Source organism: Chiloscyllium punctatum, chromosome 40 (assembly GCF_047496795.1).
Source record: "Chiloscyllium punctatum isolate Juve2018m chromosome 40, sChiPun1.3, whole genome shotgun sequence".
NCBI classification, from domain to species: Eukaryota; Metazoa; Chordata; class Chondrichthyes; order Orectolobiformes; family Hemiscylliidae; genus Chiloscyllium; species Chiloscyllium punctatum.
This window is the reverse complement of record NC_092778.1, coordinates 6,969,289-6,977,605: the sequence shown is the minus strand read 5'-3', so window position 1 is coordinate 6,977,605 and position 8,317 is coordinate 6,969,289.

Sequence of the window (8,317 nt, the reverse complement as noted above, 5' to 3'; positions counted from 1 at the left end):
TAACCCTAGGCTGTTGTGGAATGAGTACTTTGCTGTAGCATCATTTCTGGAAAGTCAGGAATTGATTTATTACTGTGACATAAAACACCCAACACATTCTTGGAAATGATGAGCCTTTTACCTGCGTTTCTCTCTGCTGTCCTTCTTTCTTCCATTTCTAACTGCCTGATTATTTCGTTTTACTCTTAATCATGGCTCTGTGTCAGAAAATCATGGGTTCCATCATCATTCCAGTGAATGGACAGGGTCTGGCAATCCCAGTGGGGTAAGGAAGGAATATTGCACTCTTGGATGTTACGTCTTTTGAATGTGAACCATGTATCTACTTTGGTTCATGTAAAAGATCCCATGGGAATATTTTGAAGATGAGCACGGTCGTTGCAGGCTGAGATAAGTCCAGGAGACACTTCAGGCAAGTCGGACAGGCCCTAACTTTTTTTTTTGTTTCCACAAGCCAGTTCTCAAATGGCTGACCTCCCTCTATGTCTTTTACCCATCAAAATCCCACATGACAGTCAAGCGACGTATGACACATCAAGCTGTCTATTTGTCCTTTGGTTGAGAAAGACCAGATAAATTCCCTAATCCTCTTGGAATAGTGCCATGAAGATCTAAAACAACCATTGAAACAGGCAGGCAGGACTTTGGCTCAATGCTCAGAGGCTAGTGCGATGCAACGAGATCTTTCTGAAATGTCAGATGAGGCTTTGATTTAACATGTTAACTGGTGTTGGAGCTGGTGCAACATTAGAATGGAATTATCAGAATATCATTCCTGAGGACAAGCTTGCTTTCTGGTTCAATTTGTCTATTAATCACTACACTCCAACCAGGGTTACAGTTAAACAATGCATGATATATAATACCTGACTTTCTGATATTTCCTAATAACTCCGACTTTGTAAGTCACTTGTAAGGCCTCAGCTGGAGTACAGTCGACAATTCTGAGCAGTACATTACAGGAAAGATATAAGAAGAGATGTGGAGGAGGTTTACCAGGGTAAGGGACTTAGAGAAGTTAGATCTGTTCTGCTTTGAACAGAGTTGGTAAAATGATGATCTGATAGTGATCAGATAATGCGAGGTTTTATTAGAGTAAACAGGAAAAGAAAATGGCAGCCTTCGACGAATCAGTCATTAAGCAGGGGTCATAGATTTCAAATCATTGGTAAAAGATCTGGAGAAGAGATGAGAATTGTTTTCACTCAGGAGTTATTGAAATCTGGAACATTTTTGGGAAAAGGTGGTGGGAATTGATTTCATACATCATTTTAAAAAGGACTTAGATAGGTACTTGAGGATGATTTTACAGTGACAAGAAGAGCTCGTTGTGAATAAGTAGGACTGCTCTTTCAAAGAGCCAGTGCATCTTGATAGGTTGAATGCTGTCCTTTCTGCTGTCATTTTCTACGATTCTATGAAACTTGGATTTCAAATGGACACACTTGGAGTGTCTGATCCTTGATGAAATACGAAACCCAGTTTCCACACCCATGAACCAGCTTAGCTGAGGGCATGTTGGTTTACTAATCTGTTAATAAGTTGTTCCAAGGGGAGAAAGTACTTAACTGCTCCCAGCTAGAGTCCAAACCTACTGACACATAAAGAGAGGGCAGGTTTGCCTGGCTTGAATGTCAGTGGCAATCGGTCCATTGATGGTTAGACTTAAGCGATGCTAAGTGCAGTATAGTTGGCTTAAAGTTAATTTTAACAATTGTGCCTTGATGCAAAATGCACTTTATTTTCTACATAGTTATCAATGGTTACCCATGGTAAAACCTCCAATACTTCATTGACAGAAAATATCATAAAAGCCGAGATAAATATCTCATTTGTACTGGGACTTGGGTGCTGGCCTTGCCATTGACTTCCATTAGTAACCACACAGAAAAGGTGACATGCAATGATCGATTCTAAATAGTTTTGGTTCATTGAGCGTAAATAGGGAAGTTCCTGAGCTTGGCTTTATTCAAATATACACTAACACAGCAAAAAAATAAATTTATAAGTAAAATGATTTAATTACATTATAATCTCTAAATCAATTCTAAATTCCAATCATTCTAGTATTAACAGTTGTGAGTTGAGTTACTGCTGTGGTTTTTGCCTTGGTCTCCCAATATTTAAGGAGGCCTGTAATGTGATCAGAGATTATAGACGTCAAGTTTTATCCATTGTTTTAGAACTGAGATGCAGAGAAATTTCTTCAGTCAGAGGGTGGTAAATCTGTGGAACTCATTGCTGCAGAAGGCTATGGAGGTCAAGTCATTGAGTGTATTTAAAAGAGAGATAGATAGGTTCTTTATTAGTAAGGGGATCAATAATTATGGGGAGATGGCAGAAGAGTGGCAGGCCAGACTTGATGGGCCAAATGGCCTACTTCTGTTCATATATCTTATGGTCTTTTGGTTTCTTTTGGTTAAGAACAAAGGATCAGAAATCAGCAATACTCTAAAAATTTGTTCTGCCATTCAGATATAGAGTTACTGACTTGTATCTTAATCGCATTTACTCACCTCATCTGACGTGATACAATCTCAGAAATGTCCCAATTGTTCTTTAAGGCATTTCCAGTTGATTACAAGTTTCCAATTTATTCCAACGTTGCTGGCAAGCACACATCTTGAATAATAATAGATTGAGAGGACTGTGAGAAATGTTAACATTTTTCACTTTGACTTTTAAATAGCTTTTTGGCTGATAGTCAAAAATAGCAGAAGATGACTGAACAAAACAGCACTCAAGCAATTGAGACCATATTTAAAATACTTCAGTGAAAAGCTCAACGCTGTAGGAAGCTGGGACTGGCTTTTCTTTTCTTCTTTTGTATCTCTTTTTCTAATGCGATTAGTTTTGGGATGTTCTGATGAAGAATTTGAAATGATAACTCTTTTCTCTTGTTTGCACGTTCTCCCCGTGTCTGCGTGGGTTTCCTCCGGGTGCTCCGGTTTCCTCCCACAGTCCAAAGATGTGCAGGCCAGGTGAATTGGCCATGCTAAATTGCCCATAGTGTTAGGTAAGGGGTAGATGTAGGGGTATGGGTGGGTTACGCTTCGGCGGGGCGGTGTGGACTTGTTGGGCCGAAGGGCCTGTTTCCACACTGTAAGTAATCTAATCTAATCTAATCTAATCAAACTACCAGAACCTGTTGAGTTTCTCCAGCAATTTCTGTTTTTTTTTTGATTGAGGAGTGTGTTACTTCTAACTCTGACAGTGTGTAGCTTTTAATTTGTAAGTGGCATTGGTCCTCAGAAAAGTTATCAGGGTTTCCAAAACACTGTAGACCTTGATTTTGAGTCAAAGTTAACTACAGTACCAACCAAGAGCTATGTAAAATTCCTGAAAATCAGATTTCCTGACTTTCATGTGTCCCCTTGATTTCTGGAATTTTCCATAGGAAGACAAAGGGAGAAAGTAACATTGTTCAAATAGAAAACACAGAATATTTATGGTAAAAGGTATGTCATTCAGCTGGCTATGGCTGTGCGGGACAGAAATGAATTTCCCAGCATTATCCAAGCTCCTGTCCTCATTAAAGATGTATCACCTGATGAAGGAGCGTCGCTCCGAAAGCTAGTGTGTTTCCAATTAAACCTGTTGGACTATAGCCTAGTGTTGTGTGATTTTTAACATCATTAAAGATTGGTTGTGCTTAATTGTATGCAAGCAGTGGGCATTAACTGAGTGTACCCATGAATCTTGAATCAGTTGTCAAACTGAACCATAGGGCTACTCTCTCATTACAGAGAAATGACTGATGGTGACTTAACCTGAGAGTCACCACACCCTAGGCAAGGGGAGAGATTGAGAAGGAGAATCCTTCATGGGGAACCTCAGTCAGTGTAGGAGTTGAACCTACAATGTTGACACCAATCTGCATTCCAAACCAGTCATCCAGTCAAACAAGTTAACTGAGCCCTCTTGATAAATAGATACTAACTGAAATTATGGTGTTGGGTTAGCAAGCATATGCAAAATAATATCTTGCTCTGAATACATGAAGAAAATTATCAAGATTGGATCCAGTTCTATTTTTCTTCAACTGACTTCAACATGACAGCAGAGAATAGTTGCCAAACAGTAAAAGTTGGAAGCCAAAAATAATCTAATCAGAAAACTGCAATCTAATAGCCACTATAGAAAAAGGCAGAATGCAAGTGAAAAGTGTTTCCCAATCTTTCCTTAGATTTCACTCGCTTCCTCCAAAACCAAAAGGATATGGATACCCACATGGATCCTGGCTATGCCAGCATTGTTATGGGCCATGTAGAGCACTCTATATCCCAATCCTACTTTGACACCCTCCCTCAATTCCTTTCCGGAAAGGTTGACGACTTTACCAATCCTGCTTCCTGCTCTCACCATGAACTGAATTTTTTTTATTAACTGTGTTTCCAATTTCCACCCTTCCATCACTTTCACCTGGTTCACTTTGGACTGTTCCCTTCTTCTCATGACCTTCCGTTTTGGGAGACATGTTATCAATGAATATTCACTACACATCGACAGACTCCCACCGGTACTTTATACTCCTTCACACCAGGCTTCCTGTCATGATTCTATTCTGATTTTGTAGTTTCTCTGTCTTTTATAGAATCCCTACAGTGTGGAAACAGGCCCTTCAGACCAACAAGTCCACACCGACCCTCTGAAGAGTAACCCATCCAGACCCATTCCCCTATCCTATCATCCTATACTTACCCCTGACTAATACACATAACCTATACATCCCTGAACACTATGGGCAATTTAGGATGGCCAATTTACCTAACCTAGGAGAAACTAAGGACTGTAGGTGCTGGAGATCAGAGTCAAAGGGTGTGGTGCTGGAAAGACACAGCCTGTCAGGCAGCATCTGAGGAGCAAGAGAGTCGATGTTTCAGGCATAAGCCTTTCATCTGGATTCTCCTGCTCCTCGGATGCTGCCTGACCAGCTGTGCTTTTCCAGCACTACATTCTTCACCTTTGACTACAATTCACCTGACCTGCACATCTTTGGACTGTGGGAGGAAACCCACACAGACACGGGGAGAATGTGCAAACTCCACACAGTCATCTGAGAATGGAATCAGACCTGGGGGCCAGGCGCTGTGAGGCAGCAGTGCTAACCACTGAGCCACCGTGCCGCCCCCGTCTCTGTTGTACCTGTTCAGATGAGTAACCTCTCCACACCAGTGCTCCCATTCCATTCTTCCCCAACTCAGTATGATTGTCAGAACCCTCCAACATATGTGATATTTCCCACACTCTGCTCTCATCCTTCCACCCCTCTAAGAACCAGGATAAGAAACCCCTTGCCCTCACCTTTCACCCCTGTATTCAATAGATCATCCTCCACAATTTTTGTCAAATCCAACATGATGCAACCACCATGCACACCTTCCCTCCCCTTTCAGCATTCCAAGAGGATTATTCCCTCCACAACATCCTGGTCCACACTTCCCTAACACTTCCCGCTGGTTCCTTTCCAATCAAGCACAAGGAATGATCTGCTACATGTTGCATCACATGGACAGACTTTGATAGATTTTTGTAACAAAATAGTCATTTCCTGGAGAAATATATTGTGGACTTAACACGAGTTAATATTCAATCCCATTTTGAGATCTCTGGATCGGTATAAATGTTTACGTTCCTGGTTGTGCTAAGGTATATCATCTGGACAAATTCTTGGTTCTAACTGGCGTTTGGTTCTTGGACAGGGACAACCCTATTGAATCAGATTCTGCTACCTTGAAACTGTTCCGGGAGAAATAATAATTTTCTTCTGCCTTCATTGTCCAATTGTGATCATTTTTATTGACACAAAGAAGGACTACTCAACTATGCCAGATTTTGCCATGATACTGGACACATGCTTTAATACAATAGGTTAAACACGGGCAAATCGAAAGTCAAGGTAGCTTTGATGGAATCGAGAGGAAGGCAGATGTTCCAACTGCTACAGTAACAATAGGTGAACGAATCACAGGAATGCTCACGGAACAGTGAATAGATGTTTCAGGAGTGGCTGAAGTGTCATTATGCTGTGAACTGCAGATGACTAGGTGCTTGAAATGACACAAATCCAGAGGAAAATAATGACAATTCCAAACAAATTATACTAGTCTCAAGGAGATTTTGTTTTGTGATATGTATGTTAAGTCAGAGTCTCCTAAATAATGCACTAAATAATGCTTACACTTTGCAGGATGTGGTTCAGATTGGTTAAAAGATTAATTTGATTCACTAATCAACTTGAGGTTACACAATACATCGGTACTACTTGCTTTAATTTTGGAATGATCACTCATTGAGGTTATTAAAGGGAATTGTATTCCCATGTAAATGAGCAGGAGTAAGCCATTTTGCAATTACTTGGAGTCTTGAGTGAGATAACTTTGCTGTTAAGTACTCTTTTTATGAAAAATGCTAAATGAACATAACATGGAACATTAGACAATTACTTTTAGAAGTTCAGTGGATCTGCAGTTTACTGAATTTGTGCACTATTGTACCCCCTTAACAGAATGTAATGTTTCTCATCAGCGTATTAGAAGGTATTAATGATATTATTGTCTCTTATTAGTAATGGTCATTGTCTGGCACCTTCTATGATATTGTCCAGATCTTGTTACATTTGAACATGGGTTGTTTTTTGAGTGTCTGAGGAAGTGTGAATGGTACTGAACATTGTGCAATCATTGGGGAACATCCAAACTTTTGATATTATGATGAAGGTAATATTAATTGATGAAGTAGCTGAAGATAGTTGGGCCCAGGACACTACCCTGAGGAACTCCTGCACAGATGTCCTGGAGCTACGATAACTGACCTCTAACAACTACAACCACCTTTCTATGTGCCAGATATGATTCCAATCGGTGGAGAGTTTGCTTGCTGATACTTATTGATCCCAATTTTGCTAGGGTTCCTAAATGCCTCACATGGTCAAATGCAGCCTTGATGTCAAAGGCTATCACTGTCATCTCACCTCTCCATTTGGCCAAAAGCTGAAATGAGGTCAGGAGCTGAATGGCTCCATTGGAACCTAACTTGAGCATCTGTATGAAATAACTGCCTATTTGTTTCAAAGACTCTATGTGTATACAGGTGTATGCATGTAAGTAACATGAATGTGTACATGTGCAGGAATATGTGCATATGAGAATGAAAGTGAGTATATATAAATGTATGAATGCACTGGTGTGTGAAGAAACATGTACAAGCATGTGAATAGCTTGATGAGTGATTATGCTTTTGAGAGTGTGTATGTGTGCGTTTGTGTTATAACCAAACAAATTCACTCATATGTAAATCAATGCAAACATGAGTGAGTTTAACTCTGTGTGAGAATGCGTTACAAATGTATGTGTGTACAAATAAGAATGAGCCCAAGAATGTTGAATTATGTGTGAGAGAATGTGAATTAGAGTATGATTGGGTGTCTGTACATGTGAGGGAGTGTGTGTGCGTGTGAGTCTGTATTATGAGTGAGTGTGTACATGTGAGTTTAAATATATGAGTGTGCGTATTTATGTAAATGAAACTGGACGTGTGTGTGTGAGTATTCATGTATGTATTTGGTTTTGTGTATGTATTTGTATATTTGTATATGTATAAGTGAATTGGTGTATGAATATATGTATATTTGTGAGTGACTGTGCATGTGTTTGAGTGAAGGTATGTTTGTATGACTGTGGATGTGTGTTTGAGTGAGGATATATTTGTATGACTGTGAATGTGTGTTTGAATGAGGGTATACTTGTATGACTGTGTGTTTGAATGAGGGTATACTTATATGACTGTGTTTGCATGAGGGTATATTTGTATGACTGTGTATGTGTGTTTGAGTGAGGGTATTTGTTTGACTGTGTGTGTTTGAGTGAGGGTATATTTGTATGTGCGTATGCAGTGTGTGTATGTGTGTTTGAGTGAGGGTGTATTTGTATGTGTGTATGGAGTGTGTGTGTGTTTGAGTGAGGGTATATTTGTATGACTGTGTGTGTGTGTTTGAGTGAGGGTGTATTTGTATGTGTGTATGGAGTATATGTATGAACATATGTGTGTGTGTTTGAGTGAGAGTGTACTTGTATGGCTGTGTGTGTGTTTGAGTGAGGGGTGTATGTGTATGTGTGTATGGAGTATATGTATGAAAATAAATGTGTGTTTGAGTGAGGATATATTTGTATGGCTGTGTATGGAGTATATGATGGTGTGTGTTTGAGTGAGGGGTGTATTTGTATATGTGTATGGAGTATATGTATGAAAATAAATGTGTGTGTTTGTGAGTACTGACTGGCAGTGAACCCAGTAAGCCCCAGCTTGGTGGAAGGTA